Source organism: Canis lupus, chromosome 16 (assembly GCF_011100685.1).
Source record: "Canis lupus familiaris isolate Mischka breed German Shepherd chromosome 16, alternate assembly UU_Cfam_GSD_1.0, whole genome shotgun sequence".
Lineage (NCBI taxonomy): Eukaryota > Metazoa > Chordata > Mammalia > Carnivora > Canidae > Canis > Canis lupus.
This window is the reverse complement of record NC_049237.1, coordinates 30475119-30502300: the sequence shown is the minus strand read 5'-3', so window position 1 is coordinate 30502300 and position 27182 is coordinate 30475119. Positions and strand designations below refer to the sequence as shown.

Here is a 27182-nt window from a genome sequence, read left to right as displayed (position 1 = left end):
ACTGCTGAGATGCATCATTTCTTTTTTCGAATTGTCCTGCAAGATTAGGCCCACCTCACCAGACAGGGATAATTAAGAGAAGAAAAACTGCAGGCCCTCACCCACAGTATCCCACAGCAAAACATTCAGGGAACAGACACACCATGTGAGTTGGCATTTTTTAGGGTAGTCTCCATTCTCGATTGCCTCTCTCTCCACAGGGCAACCATGCAAGCAACATGAATGGTGAGGGGACACCTACAGATCTTGGACTCCAGACAGCCCAGATATGATTGCTAGCAATTTTACAGGAATTGCCTAGAAATGCCTGCTGCCCAGAACCTGGGATTCTTGGGATGTTGCTGTGCCTCTCCTTCCTATAGGAAAGATCCCATGAATCTCAAAGGAAGCTGACCTTGGTTGCAGCTCCTCTAGTTGGAGAAAGACTTCCCTATGCCAACCCTCCCACTAGCTCCTTGTCCAGACCACCTGGAGGAAGTTCAGGTTCATTTTTAAACAGTCTTGCTTCTTACACAACACAAAGCAGCACTAACATCTGTTCAAATTCACTGTGAGTTAGCAGGGGCATGCAGCACACAAAACCAAAAGTGAGCCTACCAATACTGCTAATCAACTAAAAAATACAAACTGACTGAAAAATATAATTAAACAAGCAGACATTTTTCTGGGCTTTCCTCCCTGTGGAGTCAGTTAAAGGGCTAACTTAAAAACTCTCTAGTCATTCTCATGCTTCTATAAACCCAAGACCAACTCTTCTCAACAGATGGTCATGAAATAACCCCTCATATCTTTATAGAAAAGAGGAACAGTGTGCTCAGAAATGAAGAAAGATCTTGAAATAAAGAGCACAAATTGGAGCAGTAAAGAGAAACTATTTGCTGCCCCCAGGAGGGTATGCCCTCCCTTCAGATAGCAGAAGTTTCATAAGCTACAGACTGATCAGATGAAAGTGAGAGCAGAGAAGCAAGCAAGTGATGTGAAATGACATAAATGTTTCATCACCAACTTGAAGCAGACCTTGTCAGGACTTGCAGAGTAAGATGAGCAAAGTAAGGGCGTGTTGTGCACTTGAAGCCGGACACTCTTTCTTCCATTGGTGTTGCAAAAAGAACAGCTCTTGGTCATGTAGGAGTTTTAGGCAAAAATGTTAAGCTTCTACAGAAGCAAAATTCTCACAAAAATCACAGAAACGGCATGCCCATTGTGGACATTGTCTCTATTACTGTTTAAACAACTATCGAAAACAACTAAGTCTTTTGGTTTCGACGCAAAATCATTGTGGTAGATTCTTGATGGTACAAGATATAATATATGCTCATGAAAACTATTTTCTTTTCATAGGCACTTAATCTTATCTTTCTTTTTTAAATATTTTATTTATTTATTCATGAGAAACACACAAAGAGAGAGAGAGAGAGGCAGAGACACAGGCAGAGGGAGAAGCATGTTCCACGCAGGGAGCCAGACCCAGAACTCGATCCGGGGTCTCCAGGATCACGCCCTGGGCTGAAGGCGGCGCTAAACCGCCTTCAGCCCAGGGGCACCCCGGGCTGCCTTAATCTTATCTTTCTTTTATCAGCATAGCAGGTGCAAATTTATCCTCATATACTAAACTGTATTTTAAGTTAATTAAAAGAAACACTTTCTGAAGAGAGTGACTGTGTTGATTCCTCTTTCAGCTAGTTGTAATGACTCACAGAATCATCCTGTCTCCTTTCCTAGGCAATAACCCATATCCCTGACTCAGCTACAAAATCAGTTGAGTCATCAAGTTGATCTATAATTGCTGCAACAAGTTCTCATTCATCTTGGAATGTTTCTTTGGAATACCCAATGCCAGACTCTTTGGTTATGGTATCGCTAATGTTTTGTCTCTTGTAGTCATCTCTTTTTACTTATTTATTCAAATGAGGATCTTGACTTATGCTTCAAACAGCTTCTGAAAATTAAACTTCAAGTTACCAATCCTTAAATCTTCCAGTTTAATCTTCTGCTAAGATTCTTAAGTGTTAGGGTATCAAGTTATGTGTGGTTTGACCCCTCCCCTTTTATTTGATTGTTCAGGAGACACAAATAGTGTGAGATTGATGTTTAAATATTAAGTGTTGGGCAACCCCGGTGGCACAGCGGTTTAGCGCCACCTGCAGCCCAGGACGTGATCCTGGAGACCAGGGATCAAGTCCCACATCGGGCTCCTTGCATGGAGCCTGCTTCTCCCTCTGCCTGTGTCTCTGCCTCTCTCTCTCTCTCTGTGTTTCTCATAAATAAATAAATAAATAAATAAATAAATAAATAAATAAATAAATAAATAAATATTAAGTGTTGTGGGGCACCTGCATAGCTCAGTCAGTTGAGCATCCAACTCTGGATTTTGGCTCAGGTCATGATCTCAGGGTCCTGGGATCAAGCCTTGCGTTAGGCTCCAAGCTCAGCATGAAGTCTCCTTGAGGATTCTCTCTCTCTCCCTTTTCCTCTACCCCCTCCCCTGCTGTCTCTCTCTCTCTCTCTCTCAAATAAATAAATCTAATATATATATATGTGTGTGTGTGTGTGTGTGTGTGTGTGTTGCACAATGTCCATTGTCTTTGAATTCCGTCCAACTCCCTCACACAATGGAATAACCATGGTAGCTGCCATTGTATCTAGGGTTTTGCAACATGACACCATCTGGACATATGGGAGAGATTTTCCCATGGAACAACCTGAATCTAAAGCATTAACAAGGAGATGTTAACAGAATTCAAACAAGGCCCAGCCACTCCCACATCACTAAAACACAAGGTGAAGAAAATCTCCACAATAACCAAGATCTTTTTAGCAGCAATACTACCATTCAACTCAGTTCCGCTCTCCACTGCGCATGGATTATTTATCATTTCGACAAGTTTTGCACCAGCAATTGTGACTATTCACTAGAGAGTCATGCACACTCATGAATTATTTTGGCAGAGCTTTTTCTCATGTCTTATTTGGATCATGATAACAGGACTGTGAAGGGACATATACCCAAAATATCAGTTGGTACCAAGGCAGAAAGACAGTGCTAAATGATGGTTTGGCTCGGTGTGGACATTTTTATAGCTCTTATTACTCTAGGTCCTAACTCAAGAAATTACTCCAATAAGGCAAAAGCTTGCCCTTTCCTTTGTGTCTAAAATGTGAGAGGAGGGCAGCCCCGATGGCTCAGCGGTTTAGCACCGCCTTTGGCCCAGGGCCTGATCCTGGAGACCCGGGATTGAGCCCCAGGTAGGGCTCCCTGCATGGAGCCTGCTTCTCCCTCTGCCTGTGCCTCTGCCTCTGTGTGTGTGTGTGTGTGTGTGTGTGTGTGTGTGTCTCATGAATAAATAAATAAAATCTTTAAAAAATAATAAAAATAAAAATAAAAATAAAAAATCAAATGTGAGGAGAGAAGAGTCTAGATATACTTTTCTTCTCTCTCTCATATACATAAGAATATATATATATAAGAATAGATGGGATTTTTATATCTCAGGTATATACATGTACATTCATTATACATATATATGTGCTTATATATTATTGTATATATATACACTTGTGCTATATATAATGACTTTCTTATAGCCAATTAGTAGACTTGCATTTTTATTGAATTGCACGATTCTGTAACTGAGCACCTTGGAATGCTTTGCATCATTTAATTACATGCTGGTAATTAAATAACTACATTCAGGGAGAAAAAACACCACCTAGCAGATGTCGTATACTCAAGGAATGTCATATTTGTTCTACAGATAAAAACAATTGTATTAGTTTAGAATAGATAGATGTTAGTGTGGTTTTTTCCCATGCCATGTTTGTGTTTTTCCTCAAACTATATGCTGAGAGTATTTTTCTATTTCGATACTAAAAGCCTCTTCCAAGGTGTCAGTAAAGAATTGCCTATTTTCCTGTAGCTTGGTAAGTGAAGATCTGAAATGAGCAGGTCATTTTCACAACCAACACCAAACCACCCTTCCACCTCTTGTTTTGTGATTTGCAGTTCACACTTCTCAAGTAACAGAATCCTCTTACACGAATACTTATGCATAATACAATTCATTTAATTTATTTTTACCAGGTGGCTTTGCTTTGACTTGTTTCATAGTACTTGAAATTCTGCTTTGTTTACATTTCTCTTTCTGAGTACATTTTGTTTGTGTCATGGTTATCACAAGAACCTCTAGATGATAGGGACACTGCCTTCCTTGTGTTAAAAAAAAATAAAAACCAATCGGTTAATTTGTCAAACCTGCTTTTCTGTAATGTAGCAAAAGCAACATTGACTGTGGCCAAGTTAATGTTGCAATGCACAGTGTGTTCATTCTCTGACAGAATACTTAAGCAATATACAATAGAGCTTTAAATCATAAGGTAATAATCATGTTGTCCTGGCATGAACAATAAGAACACATAAGTTGTTCATTTTTGAAATAACATTAAGCAAAACATAATTGTATTAGATACTGCTTTAGGTGAGGTGCCTGGGTAGCTCAGTCAGTTGGGCATCCAACTCTTGATTTTAGCTGGGGTCATAATCTCAAGGTCATGAAATCAATCAAGCCCCACATGGAGCCTTAGAGCCATTTGTTGGGCTCCGCACTGGGTGTGGACCCTGCTTGTGATTCTCTCTCTCCCTCCACCTTCCCACCACCCCCCTGACCCCACCTGGCTCTTGTGCTTTCTATATCTCTAAAAAAAATAAAAAGACAGAAAGAAAAGGTACTACTTTGGTACAAACCTAACTATATTTTGTTTTAATGATATAATTGAAGCAGGCATATTTTTATAGGGAATGATAAAACTGTAAAAAAGGAATCCCATCTCCACTTATAAATTCAGATATAAATTTGGAAAACAGTCTACCCGAATGTTTTATCACAAAGGACTCAACATATATTTTAGATTAGCTATTGAAAGAAATCTTCAAAAAGAGAATAGTAGTTCTGACAATCAAATGTATTTGGATGACATTTGGGCTATCTTCAAAATCACTTTATATGTACATTATTTCATCATGTCATAATACCAGAACATTTTGATGACTCAAACAACAGTAAAATAAAGAAGCCTGTGAATTAAAGGATTTGCCAATATGTTTTTATATTTTCCAAAATGGCCAGTATAGTGGATGATTCTATTGACCAGACTTCATTATGTAGCTGAAAGACTAGGATGAAGAATGGCAATTTCTAATGTTATGGTAATATGTCAGAGGTACCTCTCAGGGTCCTTCCTGACCTTCAGTACTCTGCCTTCCTACAGAATGAAGGTCACTCATCAAAACTCCATCATCTGCATACCACAATCTTGCAGCAACAGGTAGGATTATTTATTTAGATATTCCTATTATCCCTTGTAGTAAGTAAGCATTCTTGTCTGTCAGTTTAATATAGGCTTACAAAGCAGCCAAATCATTTCATGTCAAATCACTGAGAATAAGTTCTTGAACCCACAAAGGAGATACAAGATTTCGATTTGCAATGACAGAAATAAAGTGCAGGTGATCCTTATAGCCATGCTTTAAATTGAATGCCAACTTCTTTCTGTCCAATATAGCCAATTGTTTTTGTCATATGCTAGTTAGTAAGCAGTTAATGGAAATACTTAAAAAATAATGTGGTTTTTACAAACGTAAGATTTTAGTTTATATATCCTCCATTCATTTGTTCTAAAATTGAGTGTCAATATTCAGAAATGCCTATTTTTTGACATAATCATTATCAAAATCATCATCATCATAGGGTGCCTGGGTGACAGTCAGTTGGGTGTCCAACTCTTGGTTTCGGCTCAGGTCATGATTGAGCCCTGTGTTGGGCTCCATACTCATTGGGGAATCTACTTGAGATTCTCTCTCTCTTCCTCCCCATCAACCTCCACCCTCATACTTCCACTTTCTATCTCTCTCTAAAGTAAGTAAATAAATCTTTTAAAAAAAATCATCACATTTGTACAGACAATAGAACCATCTCATGATTTCATAGACAAAGAGAAGACATACTTGCGAAGAAGTAACTCCCTTTACAACAATGGAATCATGGCATTGTTTTATGTCTAATAGAATGACCACAAGTCCAAGCCTGGGGTAATTTACTCAATGACATAGCCTCAAACTCTATATTTTTGGCAATATAATAATGGTATTTACATAAAAAGAAATGGGGGCACCTGAGTGGCTCAGTGGTTGAGCGTCTGCCTTTGGCACAGGTTGTGATTCCAGGATTCTTGCAGAGAGCCTGCTTCTCCCTCTGCCTATGTCTCTGCCTCTCTCTGTGTGTCTCTCATGAATAAATAAATAAATAAAATCCTTTAAAAAAGGAAATGAAATACAGCTTTTCAAATGAGTTTTAATCAAAATGTAAATTATATATCAGACATATTCTTTCTTATTTTGCTTATGGGGGTTGACCTCCATACTTCATGATTTTTGTAGTGTGGAATTTACCTACAAAATTTTGTCACCTGATGGATCCTGTAAATATTCATACTTTTAAAATATCTAAATAATTGGCTGCATGAAGCACTGTCAGGAAAGATGTAGTTGCTTCTCAGGGGCTGTAAGGAAATGCTAGTTGTTGTATTAAAGATTTAAAAAATAAAAAAGGTTTCATATCAGTATATGAAGCCATAAAAAGAAATTTTAAAAAAGGTGCCCATTTAAGAGAAAAGGAAAATGTGAATATGTCTACTATCCAAATTTATGAATTTACATGTTGCGGAGCTGGAGTCTAATAAATGTTTTCTATATCATCTGATATAATATTCTATTATTAATCTTTGAGAACCTGGAGCATTGCAGAAATTATTAAATTACCAACTTGAATTATTTTCATTGGACAAGAAGCAAGAAACCATTGTATGTTCTGAGGCCAGAAAGTAAGATTGTAACTGAAACTTAAAACAACGTCTTGATTCCACTGTAAAATTAAAACATTCAGAATACAGGATATAGGATAATGGTTAAGGATATGGGCTGTGAAGTCAAGGAAATTCCTTGCTATTGTTTAAGCTATTTATTGAGTTTTAAATTTTCATTGCCTAATATAAATTTCTAGAAATCTGACAGTCATTTTTAATTTGTGATTTACATAAGACAACATTCACTTATTTTAAGTGTACAATACAAAGATTTTGAGAAAATCTTAGTAAGAAAAGTATATTTTTTAGTTTGATGCAGTCCCACGTGTTTATTTTTGCTTTTGCTACTTGTGTTTTAGGTGTCATATCAAAAAAACTTGTTGCCAAGACCAGAGTCAAGGAGATTTTCTTCTGTCTTTTCTTTTAGGAGCTCTATGATTTCAGGTCTTACATTTAAGTCTTTAGTCTATTTCAACTTAATTTTTGTGAATGGTGCAGGATGAAAGGTGCTCAACATTCTAATCATCAGGGAAATGCAAATCAAAATCACAATGAGATATTACCTCACATCTGTTAGAATGGCCATTATATAAAAGACAAGAGATAAGGGCTGACTGGGATGTAGAGAAAAGGAAACACGGTACACTGTAAATTAAACTTATATAGCAACTGTGGAAAACAGTATGGAGGGACACCTGGGTGGCTCAGAGGTTGAGTGTCTGCCTTCAGCCCAGGGTGTGATCCTGGAGTCCCGGGATCAAGTCCCACATCGGGTTCCTTGCATGGAGCCTGCTTCTCCCTCTGCCAGTGTCTCTGCTCTCTTTCTCTCTGTGTCTGTCATTAATAAATAAATAAAATATTTATTATAAAAACAGTATGGAGTTTCCTCAAAAAATAAAAAATAAAATGATTAATATGAACCAGCAATTCCATTTCTGAGTATGTATTCAAAGATAAATCACTATTCTCAAAGAGCTATCTGCACCCACATTCATTGAAATATTATTTACAAAATCCAAGACATGGAAACAGGCTAAGATGTTATCAATATTGATGTAAAAATGCTCAACAAAATACTAGCAAACTAAATTCAACAACATAATAAAAGGAATATATACCATGACCAAATAGGATGCAAGAATATTTGAACAGAAAAACCAATCAGTGTTATACACCACATTAACAGAACGAAAGAGAAGAAAATGACACATGATCATTTCAATGATTCTGACAGAGAAATAGACATTTCTCTAAAAAAAACCCCACAGAAATAAATGGAAGAACTAAAACTCTAAAATTTGTTTTAAAAAATAGAAAAAATCTTGTGATCATGCATCAGGTAAAGATTTCTATACTATAGCACCAAAAGCATCATCCATTTAAAAAATGACCAAATTTGAACTTTATCAAAATTTAAAACTTTTGTTTTTCAAAAGACACTATGAGAAAATAAAATAGTGAGGTGAAATATTTGCAAATCATGTATTTGATTATAAACATATTCAGAATAATTAAAGAACACTTATAACTTTTTGTAAGAGGACAAAAAACCCCAAAAGAATGCATAAAAATTTGAATAGTTGCTTCACCAGTTCAAAAATAAATGAAGACAATCCAAAAGAGAACTGATAGAGGCTATTTATTCAGAGTTTGCTATTGTAAGGGTGTCAGCCACCATCACTTGAGTTTGGCAGAGACTCAAAGGCAGGCAAAGGAGTGGGAAATTTTTATAGTGAAAAATGAAAAAGGTTTCAGGCAGGTTTTGATGAGGGATTATTGGCATGGAGAAGCTGGAGACGGTGCTAACTGGGGGTGGAGCAGCCAATGTAATCGGTTTGGGAGAATATTTGGCCTTCTCTGGTCTAAGTTGAAAGTGGAGGCAAAAATAAGGAAAGCTGGCAATTACTGATCAATTCCTGACCTTTCTCTGCCCATGGGTGCAGCAGCTATTATTTGGCTTCCTGGACTTTTTGCTGCAGAAGTTATGAGTCAGTGCATTTTCATATGTGGTCAGGTCCATTTTTTTCTTTAAGATTTATTTACTTATTTGGGAGAGATTGAGAGTGTGTGAATTGGGGAGGCAGAGGGAGAGAGAGAGAAAGAGTGAGAGAGAGAATCCTCAAGTAGACTCCTTGCTGAGTATGGAGCCTGACATGAGGCTTGATCCCATGACCCTGATTAGGACCTGAGCCAAAATCCAGAGTCAGCCCCTCAACCAACTGAGTCATCAAGATATCCTAATTATTTGTTTTTAGTTAAGTCTTTTTACCAAAGAAAACATGAATGACCAATAAGCATATGGAAAATATTAAATGTTATTAGTCATCAGGATAATACAGTTAAAACTACACAATATACCACTACATAACCATTAGAATGGCTAAAGTAAAAGAGATTGATTATATCAAATTTTGGTGAGAACAGGGAGCAACTGGAACTCTCATACATTGCTGGTGGGTACAGTTAACTTCGGAAAATAGTTTGGCAGTTTTCTGAAACATCTAGCATATATTCATCAACCAATCTTGCAATTTCACTCTAAGGTAGCTTTGCCTTGGGGTTGCAGAGGGTGGTGGCAGTATGGATTGTCTATAAATTTGTGGGTGGTAATATTTTAAGATCATGGAATTGCTCTGAAACTAACAGCTGTTCATAGAGCTCCTAAAAGAAAAGACGGGAAAATCTCCTTGACTCTGGTCTTGGCAACAAGTTTTTTGATATGACACCTAAAACACAAGTAGCAAAAGCAAAAATAAACACGTGGGACTGCATCAAACTAAAAAATATACTTTTCTTACTATGTCTTTATGTGGCTTTGGGAACTGAGTAATGCTCTCACAGAATGAGTTAGGAAAAATTCCCTCATTTTCAATAGTTTTGGAGGCATTAGAGAAAGTTCAGTGTTCATTTTTCTTTAAATATTTGGAAGAATTTACCAATGATGCCAGCTGGTACTAGGCTTTTCTTTGTTGAGAGGCTTTAAGTTACTGATTCAATCTCTTTATTGTAGAAATCTGTTCAGATTTTCTACTTCTCATGTTCAATGTTGGTAGATTGTGTTTTTCATGTTCATTTCATTTAAGTTATACAATTTGTTAATGAACAAATAGTTCATAGCACTCTCTTTTCATCCTTTTTTATCTGTATAATTCATTAAAATGTCCTCACTTTCATTTCTGATTTAGTTATTAAAGTTTTCTCTCTACTTTGTGAATTTAGCTAAAGTTCTGTCAGTTTTGTTGAATTTTTTGGAGAACCAAGACTTGGTTTCACTAATTTTTTCTAATGATTACCTATTATCTATTTTTTTATCTATTTTTTCTCTGTGCTATAATCTATGTAAACATTACAACTATAAATTTCCACCTTAAAACTTCTTTCACTGCATCCCCCAAATTTTGTTATAATTTTTTCCTTTGTCTCAAGATATTTTCTAATTTCATTTATGATTTTTTCTTTGACTCATTGTTTGAATGAGGTTTTTACACATATTTGCAATTTTCCAGTTTTCCCTCTGCTATTGGTTTCTACTTTTATTCCACTGTAATCAGAAATGATACTTTGTATAACATTAATCTTTGTAAATGATTAAAATTGTTTGTGGTCTAATATATGGTCTATATGTGCATAAGAGAAAAATGTGTATTCTGCTATCTTTGGATGGAGTACTCTGTGCATGTTTGTTAGGTTCAATTGGTCTATAGTATTCATGACTTCTATTTTCTTATTTATCTTCTATCTGGTTGCTCTATCCATTAATGTAAATGTGGCTTTGAAGTTTCCAGTTTCCTACTATTATTGCAGAGCTGTCTGTTATCTCCCTTCAATTCTGTCAATGTTTGTTTCATAAACTTTGGAGCTCTTATACTTGGTACATATATGTTTCTAATTGTCATATCTTCTTGGTGAATTGACACTTTAATCAATATATAATGTCCTTTTTCTCTCTTATAACAGTTTTTGACTTAGTCTATTTGTTTGGTTTTACTATAGTATAGCTACCGCTAATTTTCTTCTGGTTATTTGCACAAAATTTATTTCTCATCCTTGTACTTTCAACTTAGCTCCATTCTTAGGTATAAAGTGAGACTCTTGGGACACCTGGGTGGCTGAAGTGGTTGAGCACCTGCCTTTGGCCCAGGGCATGATCCTGGAGTCCCGGGATTGAGTCCCACATCGGGTTCCCTGCATGGAGCCTGCTTCTCCCTCTGCCTGCGTCTCTGCCTCTCTCTCTCTCTGTGTGTGTGTGTCTCTCATGAATAAATAAATAAAAGCTTTTAAAAAATAAATAAATAAAAATAAAGTGAGACTCTTGTGGATATCACAGAGTTGGATTCTGGCTTTATATCCATTCTACCAATCTAGGTGTTTTGATGGGGAAGTTTAATCCATTCACAAATTTTGAAGTAATTACTGATGAACTTATTTTTAACATATTGTTATTTATTTTCTGTATGTCTTAGAGGCCACTTTTAGGTGATAGGCTTGAACTGTGGAAACCTGAGTAAGGTAAAGGGACCTATAGTGACCACCAGGCCAAATGCAAATAGGCCCATTAGGAGACCCACCTCAAAATGTCCATAAGCCCTAGCTGACCAATGGGCTACTTACAGCCATGTGCAAGTGCCAACAAAGGAGAATTCCATATGTCCCCATACCTCTTCATCTTTTCCCCTTAACCATCCCCCCCACCCCCCACAGTCCTGCCAGCTATTCCCCTGCAGTGTATTCAATAAACTTCTCTTTGTTCTGCCTCAAGTGAATCCTTTCACCCCCTGTGCCACCAGCCTCCACCTGATTGGGTCACTCCACCTGTGTTATAACTTTATTGTCCCAACCATATTTCTATGTTTTTATATGGTTTCTATTTCTCCTTTGGCATTTGGTTGCCTCTTTCCTGAATCAATTTATTATATTTAAATTTCAGAGCCTCCCGGTGCATGGAGCCTGCTTCTCCCTCTGCCTGTGTCTCTGCCTCTCTCTCTCTCTCTCTCTCTCTCTGTGTGACTATCATAAATAAATAAAATTTTAAAAAAATAAAAAAATAAAAAAAAAATAAATTTCAGAGCCTGAAAAGGCTCATTTTCTCCAGTTTTAAACTTGTTTATTTTTTTTCAAAAAGGATCCACTGAACTTCTTTTCTTTGAATACATATATAAACTGCTGGAAACTTTCTCACCTAACCCAACACCTTGGCCCAGTAAATTTCTATGACAGTCTTTTTTTCTGAATATAGGTTTCATTTCCCTGTTTCTTTGGGAAGCTCATAATTTTGGTTTAAAAATTGGATATTTAAAATAACATATTGTAGCAATATCCTGGGTTCTCTTTGTTTTTTTTTTTTTTCATTGTTTTTATTTTGAATATCCTGCCTTGAATGAAAGTGTGGAATCTGTCTCCCACCCAGTGCAAGTGATGTTTCTTAGCTTTTGATTTTTCTATTTTATGTCCTAGTCTGGTTGCCTAGGGTTTGCCTAGGGGTTGCATTGCTTAGTGGTTAGCAAGGTGATTTGGAAAGAGCTTATATCCAAACACCTGAAGCCCATAAGGCTGCCATCCTGTGCATTTAGAACTCTGTGGTTTGGGGAGCACATTCAAATTTAGAGCCAGTGCCCACATTTCCCTTGCCTTTTACTTTGTGCTGGAATCTCTCAGGTCTCCTGTGCTCCTATATGTAGTTTCCAGGCAGATAGAACTTATCTTAGCTCTTCTACGGCTCTCACCTTTCCAGAATCTCACATAAATTTCTGCATGATTGCTTGCCACAACTTGGGACCTCAATCTTGGGATTGCACAGTCGCAGGTGTTTCCCATTCATTTCCTATGGAGTGTTCCATTTCAAGCTGATGAAACTAGCAGATGTCCCCCCTGCCCAAAACTGAGTCTCCCACTCTGGCAGCAAAACTCTTAGGACTGTTGCCACTCCTATGCTGGCAAAACCATAGTTCTTACTAGTCAAGTGAGGAAGGAAGGATAGGAGTACCTTAGTCCAGAAAGCCACAGACTCCCACTGTTCTTACCCTCAAACTTGTCTCATTTTGTCCTCTTGGTTTCTCTCAATACCTCTTATTCTTAGAGCCCTGAAATGGCTTTTTTTTTTCCCCAGATAGTGTTTATTGACACTCAATGCCTCCATAAGCATAAGTTTGTTTTCTTTATCAAGTTTGAGTACTCTGAAGTAGTTGTTGTATTCTACAGCCCACCAAGGTAAGTTAGCTAAAACAATACTCTTTGGATTCCTCCTTAATTTGATTTTCATAAATTCTGTCTTGCAAACTTTTGTTTTCAGCTATTTTGGGGGAGCTTTATCAATCACAAACTCTTAGTGAACATCCCTATCTACTAATTGTGTGCTGGATTATAAACATATGGAGAAGAATGACATACTCCCTGCAACCTTCCTGAGGTAAATGATCTGTTTAGCATTTTGTGTAGATTTTGTTTAGCATCTTGTTTCCTGCCAGTGTGTTTTCAATTATTTTATTTTGTTAAATATTATAAAAAGTCTTATGTAAATTGCATAAACAAAATTGCAATATCTGAATTTTTCAGTAACATGACTCTTCAGTTTGTTCATTCTGTTGATGAACTTTCATTGATGTTTATTTCCCGGTATTTGCCATACTGACTGTAAGTTTATTTGCCCAGGTTTTATGGGGGGAAAAAAATCCCAGTGTTCAAGGGTACTCTCTCCAAAGAGGACATCCTTTCCCTTCTGCTACGTACGCTCGGCCTGGGACTCTACCTGTCTAGCACAAATTAGTTTCATGGTTTCACACAGACAATATAATTTTGACCCTCAAACCTACATTTGGGAAGGCCTCATTTAAAATTCTTAGATTTTTTTTTTTTTTTGACCTAGATTTTAGGCCAAGACAGATGACTCTTTTTTGTGGCCTTTCTTTGTTGATAAGTGGATATTTCCGGTCCACATTTTCAGTTGTGTTGAAGTACTTAACGGGTCCCTGGTTTGTATGTAGATCTCAAGTCTAATTCCTCCCTTTTGGAAGACCAAAGAATTAGCCTCTTGTCCTCATAATTAGCATTAAAATGCAAACCCATAGGCTGTAGACTTTGTTAGATACATCAAAACAAACACAGCCTCAAAGTAAGCTTATCATTCTGATTTCCAGAAAAATTTTAAAAATTTATAAAATTTTTGGCTTCTGCACTTTCCCCTTAGTTTTACATGAACTTGACAATGCAGTATAGAGAGGTTTTTGCATTATGGTATTTAATGCAGGATTTCTAGGTCTGTTTGCTTTTTTTCTGGTGCCACAAGCAGAAATCACCATAGTGGTTTTAGTAATTTTTAGTTTCTACTTAGAAAATTATACATATATTTTCAAAAAGTAAAGAAAAGAAAATCATACACATATAAATAATGTTTGTTACCTAGTCTCCATTCTGGTAAGTATAATTTTAATAATACAATTAACCTTTGAACAACGTGGGTTTGAACTGTGTGGGTCCACTTATATATGGGTTTTTTTTTTCAATAAATATATTTAAAAATTTTTTGGAGATTTGTGATTTTGAGAAAATTTGCAGACAAACTACATTGACTAGAAATGTTTAAACACTAAGAAAAAGTTAAGTATGTCATGAATCCATAAAATATATATAGATGTCTCTTTTTTCACATCCTACCACAAAATATGCACAAATCTATGATAAAAAGTTAAAATTTACCAAAACTTACCCACACACTTACAGACCATACATGCCCCCATTCCCAGTCCAGGGAAATGTAGGCAAAGGTAAAGATGCAGTATCAAATCATGACTGCATAAAATTAACTATACTACATACTGTAATAACTTCAGAGCCACCTCCTGTTGCTATTGCAGTGAGCTCAAGTGTGGTGAGTAGCCACTTGAAATGCCATGTGATCCTAATCATCTCCCCATAAACAGTTCATCTCTCCAGTAAACTGCATATGGCAGAAAAAAAGTGATCTCTTGAATTTCTTGTGTATTTTTCATCATGTTTACTGCAATAGTGTAAATTTTGAATAACACCATGGGACCTATACGAAATGCTACTAGTGATTCTGGAGATGCCCCCAAGAAGCAGAGGAAAATCATGACATAACAAGAAAAAGTTGACTTGCTTGATATGTACCAAAGATTGAGGTCTACAGCTGCAGCTGCCATCATTTCAAAATAATAAATCCAGTGTAAGGACCATTGTGGAAAAAGAAAGGGAAATTTGTGAAGCCATTGCTTTGGTTAAGCCAACTGGCATGAAAATCTGGGACTTTTTGTAAGTACCTTTTTATCTCATATTGAAAATGCAGCTTTGGGACACCTGGGTGGCTCAGTGGTTGAGCGTCTGCCTTTGGCCCAGGGTGTGATCCTAGAGTCCCAGAGATCGCATCCCACATCAGACTCCCTGCGCAGAGCCTGCTTCTCCCTCTGCCTGTATATCTGCCTCTCTCTCTCTCTCTCTCTTTCTTTCTCATGAATAAATAAATAAAATCTTTAAAAAAAAGAAAATGCAGCTTTAATGTGAGTGCAGAATTGCTATCAGAAAGACTTACCTATAGACTCTAATATGATTTTTTAAAAAAGCAAAGTTATTATATGACAACTTAAAGCAAATGGAAGGTGAAAGATCTAAAGCTAGAGAATGTAATGTTAGCAAAAGATGGTTTGATAATTTTAAAGAGAGGTTTTGTTGCCTGGTGGACCGGGGGAGACCTCCGGCCCTGAGTCATCTACTTAGCCCATCCATATTGGAGTTTCTTGGTCTCTTAGCAAGAAAGAATTCAAGGATAGACCAGACACAGTGGTGAGCCTTGCAAGTAGAAAAGTTTATTAAAGTGAGGATATACTCTCAAGAAGTGAGAGAGGGTGAGCTAAAGGGAGCAATGAGCCTGGGTTGGGTCTCTATAATTTATTGACAATTGTACCTAGGGAATGGGCTCTTCATTATTTAGGGAGGAGATTTCATTGACAGCAGTGTTTCATATCTTTTCTCCCTTACTTGGTCAGCATTCCTGGCCTTCTTTGTCTTGGGCCTGTCTGGTCTGATCCAGCTTCTTGTGGCTTTGTTTTTGGAGTGCTGCCAGAACAGGTCTCTAACTCCTCCTCTCACGTAGTAGGCCATGATTCCCCCCCCCCCCCCTTTGCTAGCCTCCAGGCATCTTGTTATAACCTAACTGCCTACCCTAACAGTTTGGCTTAAAAATTGCAAACATAACAATAGAGGTAGCTTCTCCCCACTAAGAGGCTGACAAGTTCCTAGGTGCCATCAAGAGAATCAGTGAGGACAAAGGATATCTGCATTAACAGGTTTTTAATGCAGATGAAAGTACCTTTTCTGGAAAAAAAAAAAAAAAGATGCCACAAAGGATATTTATTAATGGTGAAGAGCAATGAGCACCAGGATTTAAGGCAGGAAGGAATAGGCAAATTCAATTGGGTTTATGATCAGGACAGCCCTTGTCTATAAATCTAATACCCTGAGCTTTAAAGGGAAAAGATAAATACCAGCTCTGGTCATGTGGTTGTACAATAAGGAGGCCTGGATAATGAGAACCTTTTTCTGGATTAGTTACAGTGATGCTTTGTCCCCGAAGTCGAGAAGTACCTTGCCAGTAAGGGACTGTCTTTTGAAGTTCTTTTGATATTGGACAATGCTTTTGTCACCCAGAACCCCATAAATTCGACAGCAAAAGTGTCAAGGTAATTTATTTGCTCCAAAACACAATATCTCTAATTCATTGTCTAGATCTGGGGGTCATAAAGACTTTGAAGGCTTATTACACATAGTACTCTAAGGAAAGGATAGATTGTCAACCCTATGTAAGAGAACCTTGATGAAGAGAACATCATGAAAGTCTAGAAAGATCACACCTTTAAAGATGCCATTACTGTTTATATATATATATATATATATATATATATATATATATATATATATATTATACATATATATATATAATAAATACATAAAAGCCATGAAAGCCATCAAGCCTGAAATAATAAATTCCTGTTGGAGAAAATTGTGTCGAGATGTTGTACATAACTTCACAGGATTAAAAAAAAATAATCAAGGAAATCATGAAAGAGATTGTGGATATGGCCAAAAAGGTAGGAGATGAAGGGTTTCAAGACATGGACCTTGGAGAAATTTAACAGCTAAGAGACACCACACCAGAAGAATTAATCAAAGACAGCTTGATCTAGATGCATGCTTCTGAACCAGTGCCAGATGATAATGAAGAAGACATAAAGGAAGCAATACCAAAAAACCATATTGACATTAGACAACATGGCAGGAAGGTTCTGATTATTTAAGACTGGTTTTGACTTCTTTTACAACATGGACCCTTCTATAATATAGGCACTGAAACTAAGCAAATGGTGGAATGATTGGTACCATATAGAAATATTTTTAGAGAAACGAAAAAGCAAAGACAGAAGTTAGAATGTATTTCTCCAAAGTCAACTGCAAGTATGCGTGCCTCTGTCACTTCCCCTTCTGCCTCTGCCACCCCGGAGATAGCAAGACCAACCTCCCTTCTTCCTCCTCCTCAGCCTACTCAATGTGAAGACAATTAGGATCTATTCCATTTAGTTAATAGTGAATACTGATGATTGCATAGAGTGAAAAACTTAGCTGTTGTGTATGTGTGTCTTTGTGCGAAAATCTAATAACTGCACCATGGAACTATAAGAGACATTTTGTGCCATCAGCAGCAGCACCTAAGTATTCATCATGAAAAACCTGGTATGCAAGGCTCATGCAGAGGTGGATGGCCTATCTTTACATAGGCAGAAAGTGAGTGATATTTAATATAAAATTAATAATGTGTTAATTTTTTTTACTATTTTATGACTTTGCTTTTGAAGAATTACATTACTGGAGAGTATGTCTCTCTCTCATAACCAGAGAAACTATGTACCAGCCTATCATCACAGGTAAGTGCTTTTCAAAAATAACAATTTTTCTAATACTGTCTTATGAGTATGACTGTAATACTGTATTTATTTTAAATTTTATAATGACTAATTCATTAGTGTATAGGCTACAATAAAACAATCATATCAATTAGACAAGGCTGCCATATAGAAATCATATTGCCACTTCTTTATCAGCGCATGAATCATTATACCTGCAAATAAATATGAATTTATTTTTCACATTATCTTTTCATTTTTATGTCTAGTGTTAGTAATATGAATAACATCTACACTGTTTTGTATTATATAAGACAATATTGATGTAGGTACTGACAGATGATTCATCTTATAAACAGATAATGTAAACTTAGGGTTTTGAGAAATGTAGTACAGGACTGTAAATGTATTTTCTCTTTCTTACGATTTTCTTAATAACATTTTCTTTTCTCTAGCTTACTTTATTGTAAGTATACAGCATATAATACATATGACATGTAAAATATGTTTTAATCAGCTGTTTATGTTATCAGTAAGCCTTCTGGTCAACAGTAGGCTAGTGGTAGGTAAGTTTTCGGGGAGTCAAATGTTATATATGGACTCTTGGCTGTGTGGGAGATCTATGCCCCTAATACCAGCATTGTTCCAAGGTCAAGTGTAATGTATTATGGTGGCTGAATCATCTGGAGCCTTGTTAAAAAAATTAGAATGAGAGCATTGTAGTTCACTCACAGTTTTAATGAGAATGACTGTATTTTGCTTTATAAATTTGGCTCTGCTTGGAATAGTCAATCATAAGAGTGTCTTCCTCTTTTCAGTTTAATAACTTTTAGTCAGAATATATATGCAGAATGTGGCAAATGTCTTTTTAGCTTCTATTGCGATGACTGCAAAGTTTCAAGTATTTAAGTATTTTTGCCCAGCAAGTGACAGCTGTTATCACCTTCAGGGCAGGGATCTTACTCCATCAGGAGCCACAGTCCCAGGCTGTCAACTCACTCTGTGTTCTGGTGTGGCAAGAAACATGAGTCATACACATATCAGATGGAACAGAGCTTACTTCCAAACAGAAGAGACAGAGCAACATCAGTTTCAATGGTGGCTGTTAGGCCCCCACAGCCAGTGGGTCCCCTCCCAAAGTGATAGAATGATGGTCTGCATGCACCCCTCTCCTGCAAGCAGAAGATCCTGACACCTCCCCCATGGGGTCTGGAATTCAGAAAGCTGAGAGCATGGCTGAGGGTCACATGATGCACACCCTTAAGCAGAACAAAGAAGGCATACATCAAGCCCCGAATAAGGAAAAATACTCCCAAATAGGGAGATATGCCCAGAATAGGCTGTGGGGACTCCTTAGCGTTCCATAAGGAAATATTTCAGACCCAAGGCCCACACTTCTGCAGACATGAGGGTAGAAAAATGAATGCACAAAAGGAAACAAACTGCCTTTCCCAAAAATTTTCTAGTATTGAACCTCTCTACATTCCTGAAAAATCCCTACTTGGTCATATTTTAGATATATATAAATATATATGTAAAGGTATATATATATTTTTTGCATATATATCATATATTACATATATACACATACAGGTATAATGCATTTGTTTTAATTAATTTAGAGCTTTGTAGTTATATTCATAATTTATTTGCTATATTGGGACACTGGGTAGCTCAATGGTTAAGCATCTGCCTTTGGCTCAGGTCATGATCCCAGGGTCCTGAGATCGAGTCCTACATCGGGCTCCTCACAGGGAACCTGCTTTTCCCTCTGCCTATGTCTCTGCCTCTCTCTGTGTGTCTCTCAGGAATAAATAAATAAAATCTTAAAAAAAAAGAATTTATTTGATAGGTAGTTTTCTGTTTCTGGTACACACTGTGTATTTCAGTGAATTATGCTAGTTTTTTAATTAGGAAGGAATTTTTTTCTTAAATTTTCCTTGTCAACTTTTGAATTTCAAAAGAAATACACGTTCATTTTATATAGTGGAATAATGAAAAGATGCATAAAGTTAGCAATCTCTTCCCACTCTCAAAAATTTTGTCACTTTATTCCTACATTTTTCTGCAATAAAAATATACAAATACTTACATATTTCAATGTTTTTGTTTTGGTGCTTTATCGTTCTTATTAAAATGGAATCCAGAGTGCTCATGACTTAGTGTCCTATGTTAAAGACATTGGATATATTGGGTATCTCTTCAGGTCTACGTATGTAAATGTCTCACCTACTTTTTTTAATGGTTACATGATATTTCACAAGATGGATGAACTACAATTTATTCACAGTTTCCTCAGGTTAATGATTATCCATATAGGATTTACAAAGAATTTGTTATTGCTTTGTTGTTATTTGCCCCCACAAAAAATAAACATCTTTGTATATATAAATTATATACCAGTATTTTCAAGCTTATAAGATAAATTTATCAAAGTACCACTGTAGTGCAATAAATATTCTCGGGAAAGTTTCCCAAAGGGTAATAGTAATTCACACTCATCAGTAAAATATGAGTGAGCATTTCTTCTTCATAACATCATTTTTGTATTGTATCTTATGTTATAGGTGAACAGTAGAAGAATATTGTATACTTAACTGGCTTGCCCAGACTACTAATAAAATCAATTACTTCATGTGTGTATTTTCCATTGGATTTTCTCTTTTAGATAATTGCCTTTCTTTGATTATAATATTATCAAATTGCTTTTAGTTATTAATATATAGAAGCATGTTGTTACTAGAACTAGTAATTATTTTTTGTCATTTAAGTTGCGAAAATTTTCCCCATTTTATTGTTTGTTTTTGATGTTATCAAGTTATGATGTTTGGACATAATTTTTTTTTAGAGAGAGAAAGAGCAAGGGTGAATGGGCAGAGGGAGAGGGAGAGAATCTTAAATGTTAAGTCTTTTTTTTTTTTTTAAGATTTTTATTTATTCATGAGAGACACAGAGAGAGAGAGGCAGAGACACAGGCAGAGGGATAAGCAGGCTCCATGCACCGGGAGCCCGACGTGGGACTTGATCCCGGGTCTCCAGGATCGCGCCCTGGGCCAAAGGCTGGCGCCAAACCGCTGCACCACCCAGGGATCCCGAGAGGGAGAGAATCTTAAACAGGCTCCACACCTAGTACAAAGTCTGACGTGAGGCTCACTCTCATAACCCTGAGATCATGACCTGAGTTGAAATCAAGGGTTGGATGCTTAACCGAGTCACCCAGGTACCCTGGACACAATTTTTAAAATCATTATTGAAGTATAACTTACATATAGAAAAATGAACAAATCATACTTTTGCAGCTTAATAATTTATCACAAAATGAACACAGCCATGAGGCCATCAGATAGATCAAGAAATAGGTCAGCACCAGCAGGAAAAAGACTCTCCTGTGTCTCTTTTTTATTCATCATACTCTCCCTCATCCCTCACTTTTAACACCCTGGATTAGTTTTGCCCATTATTAAAATGTATATATGTACACACATTTTAAACACATAATTTCAGGGGCACCTGGATGGCTCAGTTAAGTGTCTGCCTTCAGCTCAGGTCATGATCCCAGGGTTCTGGGATGGAGTCTAGGATATGTTGTGACAGGTGCTTCTCCCTCTCCCTCTGCCACCCACCCCCCCGGTGCTCTCTCTTGAATAAGTAAAAAGTCTTTAAAAAAACATAACATTATATCATTGCTATAATCAATTTTATTTTGCTAAAAATGTCATCTTTGTATTGCTTTTCTTCTGTTTTCATATTTGTCTTTTCATAAGGTATCTTTCTTCTGCCTGAAGAACTCCCTTTTAGTACTTTTATATCTGCTTGTGATAAATTCTCTCATTTTTTTGTGTGTGTGTAAAAAAAGTTTACCTACTTTACTTTCATTTAGAAGGATATTTTCTTTTCTTTTTATTTTTAAGATTTTATTTATTTATTCATGAGAGACAGAGAAGTGGAGACACAGGCAGAGGGAGAAGCAGGCTCCTCCCAGGGAGCCTGAGGCAGGACTCTATCCCAGGACCCCAGGGTCAGGACCTGAACCAAAGGCAGACGCTCAACTACTGAGCCACCTAGGTGTCCCTTGAAGGATATTTTCAGTGAATATAGAATTTAAGTTGACGTATTTTTCATTCTTTTGATGATACTATTCCACTGTCGTATAACTTTCATCATTTTGTTGTGAGGAGAACAATAATCATTATCATTACTCTGCCATTCCTTGGTTTTTACTGCTTCCTTCTAAAAAACAATTTCAGTCCTTTTTCCCCCTTCTTCCAACAGTTTTACTTGCTATAGTTTTGTTTTGTATCCTGCTTCAGCTTTTTAAGCATTTGAGTCTTTATGAGTTCCATCGATTCAATCATATTTTCAGGCATTATTTTTTCAATATTGCACGTGCCCTTTCTTCATTCTTGTCTTCTGGCTACTGAAATTCCAAGTTAGACTCTTCTAGAATGTAATATGTCTCTTGCGCTCTTTCCTCTATTTATCTCTGTTTTTTTTTCTCAATGTGTCATTCTGGATATTTTCTTCTGATCTCTCTTTCACATCCCCAATTATCTCTTCCTCAGTGTCTATTATAATGTTACTCATCCAACAAATTCTTAATTTCCATTATTACTCTATTCTTTAGATCTAGAATTTGTAATGGATTATTTTGACTTTTCTAGTTCACTGATTAAATTTTCCATATTTTCATGTAATTTGCTAAAATATTAATCATATTGATGTACTGATCTGTTATGTGTAAGAAATCATTTAATATGTTCTATACTATAGATTAAATTAATTACCTTTTACATTGATACTTAGTTCACTCTAATAGTCTGGCGATATCATTCCATGGTCTTTAGCCATCCACAATAGCTGATGCTAAATCTTTTCCTTTCTACATAATACATATTTTCAAAAACATCTGATAACTTTTAATAGTTCTCTATTCTGACATATCACTATGAAGTGTTGATATGTGGATATATTTTTATGTATTGCACTTAGTAATCTGAGTATAATTTTCAGCTGAATAATTATTTATGTCTTTAAGCTTGGGAAATTTTCATTTTCTGTTTTCTAAGAAGTTATTTCTCCACCATTTCCTTTATGATAATTCTCTGCAACTCAGATGTTTGTCAGAGTATCTCAATCTAACCTCAGAGTCTCTTAATTTTGCTTAAAGTTTGCAATTACACTTGTAGTTTTTTCTATATCTGAGGTCGCTTCAGTATTATTTTCAAATTAGCTAATTGTCTTTTCAACTTTGTCTGCCTTGAGCCTTGTGTTTATTACTTTTCCATTATTTGACCGTAATGTTCAGTTTCTAGATTTACATTTTTTCTTATTTACCAATACTCATTTCATTTCATTTGTTTGAATTCAGTTATTATTTATTTTCTATAATTTTGTAATCAATGTAGTTCTTTCTTTTACTGCTTGGAGCATTCCAAATAAATATATTTTAAGTTCTATGATGCCTTTTTTCTATGAAGCGTGAATTGACGTTCAAACATTGCATTTTTCTGTATTTTTTTTAACATCCTGTTATCTGCAAATGTTTTAGGATGTTGGTCAGTATGCTCATTTTAAAGGAGGAGGTTCATTTTCTCTTTCCTCCCCACTATCACCTCTGTCCTGTGACTACCACTCTTTGAACTGCAGATTTATGGCTACCTCCACTTAAACCCAGGATCCAAGTAGAAAACTAGGTCTTATAAAAGTCATTCAGGACATCTGAGTTGTAGTATTATTGGGGTATATCATATCAGCCCTTGAACCAGTATATGGCTAGGTTCAGTTCCCAGGGAAGAGCTGTGTCTTTGTAATTCTTGCCTCCCTAAATAGCAGTCTTAGGTTAGCTGATTTTTTTTTTTTTAAGGCAATTCCCTTGCGTTGGGGGATTCCATGCCAATCCCTTCTTTCAGTTGTACAACTGGCTCTGACATCTCATTTGTCATGGAACCATTTATTGCCCATTACATTGCATTATTCAGGTTTCTGTATTCCACACCTGCTTCAAGAGCCAGGGCCCAGAAAGTACACGGATTTAGCCCCAGTCACCATTTAGCAATTTTGTTTTGTTGATGATTCATGCAGATATTTATCTTGGTTTTGAGCCACGCTATATTTTTCAGTTTCATATTTGATATGTAGTCTCATTCCTGGGTGTCTAGACCAGACAAAGGTTAAAGTAAAATTATGAGGTCATCATGGTCAGAAGTTATCTTCTTTTTTTAAGGAGTCTTAAAAATACTTTTAAATGTTTCAGTTCTGTTTTCACACATGCACACAAACCACTCTGATTAATTGTGCCAGTTCATTTATATACACACATAACACATATATGTATGTGTGTATGTATGTATGTTGACATGTGATATATGCCTATGTGTAGAGACATATTGATTCATTCATCTGTATACACATAGTTCATTCATATATACATATTTATAAATATATAATATTCTTTCATGTATATGTAAATGAAATGGCACATCTACCCAGAGTATGTATACATATATATATATGCATGTGCACATATATATGTATGTGTATATATATTGTGAGTGTGTATAATTTGCTTTCTCTTCTCAACAGAAAAGTTATAGTCAGTAGATTGAGTACAGGAGAATCAAAGGAGTTCTAGCTTTATCTTCTGTTTGGATTAGTTTCTTACCAAAGTAATAATAATGACCATGGTCTTCTAGTGATCCCTCCCAAATCTACTCTACAACTAGATTGTCTGTCTCCAGGGAAATTGGTACTTGAATTGGGATGAAGTCATCCTTATACCTGGTAAGATGAGTGGAATATGTGGTTGAATTAAATTGCAAATGGTACTCTCAAACTTTATTTTCAGTAAAATACTACTTAACATGTAAAGTAGATCCTTTCTCCTTCAAAATGCATGACAGCCATTTACTAATGAATGCTTTTAAATCTACTGTCTGAGCCTTAAGATATAACAAATTATAAATTCATAGGGTTTTTAGGGTTTGGGCTATAAAGATGGAGAAAGGAAGCAGGTATGGTAGGATTTGGGCCATGAAAGTCAAAGCTTTATTTGAAAATTGGAAACAATTCTGTTTGTTAAGCTAGCATTTTCTCTTTGCACACCTTCAAATGGAATTGTGAAATAGTTACTTAAGTCCTGCTTTAAAGAATCTACTAGAGCTGTCATCCTTCTCCTAGTGACAGGGATTAATTTATAATATCTTATTCCAGATGAGAAGTCAAGGAAAGTGAAGGAAAGAAGAAAATGAGAGCAGAAAGTAAAAACTAAATGGGAAGAAAACTTATGTTATTTTTCTCTTTCTTTCTTTCTTTCTTTCTTTTTTCTTTCTTTCTTTCTTTCTTTCTTTCTTTCTTTCTTTCTTTCTTTCTTTCTTTCTTTCTTTCTTTCTTTCTTTCTTTCTTTCTTTCTTTCTTTCTTTCTTTCTTTCTTTCTTTTCTTCTTCTTCTTCTTCTTCTTCTTCTTCTTCTTCTTCTTCTTCTTCTTCTTCTTTTCTTCTTTTTACATTTCAGAGAGCCATTCCTTTCTTGTCTTAGTGATTTCTAGTTGGCATTTGTACAAGTCGCTTATGATTAAAGACTTTTAGGGGCAGCCCCAGTGGCACAGCGGTTTAGCGCCGTCTGCAGCCCGGGGTGTGATCCTGGAGACCTGGGATTGAGTTCCACGTCGGGGCCCCTGCATGGAGCCTGCTTCTCTCTCTGCCTGTGTCTCTGCCTCTCTTTTGCTCTCTAATAAATAAATAAATAAATAAATAAATAAATAAATAAATAAATCTTTTAAAAAAAAGAAAGACTTTTAGATAAATTCCTTTGATAGCATAGGCTACCCGCTAAACGTGTACACTAACCTTCTGTTTGTCAGATTTTGTTCCAGAGCCCAGACAACCTCTTTTGGTTCTGGTACTCTAAACAGGTGCATTTGCCCTGTGAGTCCCCAATTTTGACACACAGATATCCTCCTGACTGTGTCTGTCTATTCCTTAGCCCTTTTCAGGGAGGAAAATGGGTAGCTTTAGTGTGAAAACATATCTACTGGCCTGAGTCATGTCTGTTTGTTGAAACTGTATCTAACTCTACCTTCTCACAGAGGTTTGCTGTGGGTGTTGTGCCAGAACCAGGGAAATCAATCACCTCCGGATTTCATAACATTAATTAGGGGATGGTAAGATTGGAATATGAGTTTGTTCAGTTTGTTACCATTTTGACTCTTGACTCTATTCTTTTTTTTTTTTTTAAATTTTTTATTTATTTATGATAGTCACACAGAGAGAGAGAGAGGCAGAGACATAGGCAGAGGGAGAAGCAGGCTCCATGCACCGGGAGCCCGATGTGGGATTCGATCCCGGGTCTCCAGGATCGCGCCCTGGGCCAAAGGCAGGTGCCAAACCACTGCACCACCCAGGGATCCCCTCTTGACTCTATTCTTAACCACAACTGGCAGGGCAACCGTTTCCTCTGGGCTGAAGTCTTCTGTTGGGAGATAGCTATGTGTTTAACCTATGTGTTCTAACTAAGGCTACATGGCAGTTATATGACTTTGAACTATAGATTTCTTTGTCTTTTTCTTCTTTTTTTAAAAAATTTATTTATTGATGAGATAAAAAGCGAGCGAGGGGAGGAGCAGAGGGAGAGGGACAAGTAGACTCAGTGCTGAGTGCTGAGACCAACTTAAGGCTCCATCCCAGGACTCTGAGATCATGACCTTGAGACTGTAACCTTGAGATCATAACCTGAGCTGAAATCAAGAGTCAGATGCTTAACCAACTGAGCCAACCAGGCACCCCTACTTTAGTTGTCTTTGGATGTCTCTTCCCTTGCCTCTTCTAGTAGGCACAGTGTCTACCATAATAGATGAAGAGGAACAAATGAATGAGTGACTAAATGATGTCCCAAGGCAGGATTTGAAAGGAACAAACAGAAACAAAACTGAGCAAGATAAAACCTGTCCCAAATACATATTCCGAAGAGGTTTGGCAGCATCTTCCATTTGACAGTAAGAGCCATGGTGTTTTCTCCCATTGTGGAAAGACACCAGGCTATCCCTCAGCTACCACAAATACCACAAACTGCCAGGATGTGTAAACTGTCACATTTCTGAAGCTAAATGCCAAGGTCAGGTAACACAGGCTCGCGTGTTGTGCTGTCATCCGAGGCTACATCTCTTATGAGTTAACATATCTCATCTTTTCTCCCCAGTTTATTATTTCTTTTAAGCACTAACACATTAATTTTTCTGCCAAAGAATTGTGTTTCTTGTTATTATTTTGAAGTTCTTTCATTCGTCTGTGTCAGCAGCTGAAGCTGAAACTCCAGGATGCATGATTCCAGGAGGAATTCCCTGGGTGCAAAATGGGGAAGGCACACTTGCAATGTCAGGAAAAACTTGTTTAGTTAGACTCTTATCTTGGTGGCCCACTGCCC

At 36.6% G+C, this 27182-nt stretch overlaps 1 long non-coding RNA gene across 2 annotated transcripts in view; it reads left to right on the top strand.

Annotated features, from left to right (window-relative positions):
* LOC111090289 overlaps window positions 1–24993 on the top strand; it is a 39924-nt gene extending 14931 nt beyond the window's left edge. The window contains exons 4-7 of one of the 2 annotated variants that reach the window (XR_005371470.1): window positions 5266–5322; window positions 13148–13264; window positions 17718–17786; window positions 24975–24993. This is a non-coding gene — a long non-coding RNA (uncharacterized LOC111090289). Of the gene's footprint in view, window positions 1–5265; window positions 5323–13147; window positions 13265–14860; window positions 15212–17717; window positions 17787–24974 lie in introns of those variants that run through there. The other variant, XR_005371471.1, reaches the window with a different exon arrangement.
* Window positions 24994–27182: the final 2189 nt, after the last annotated feature.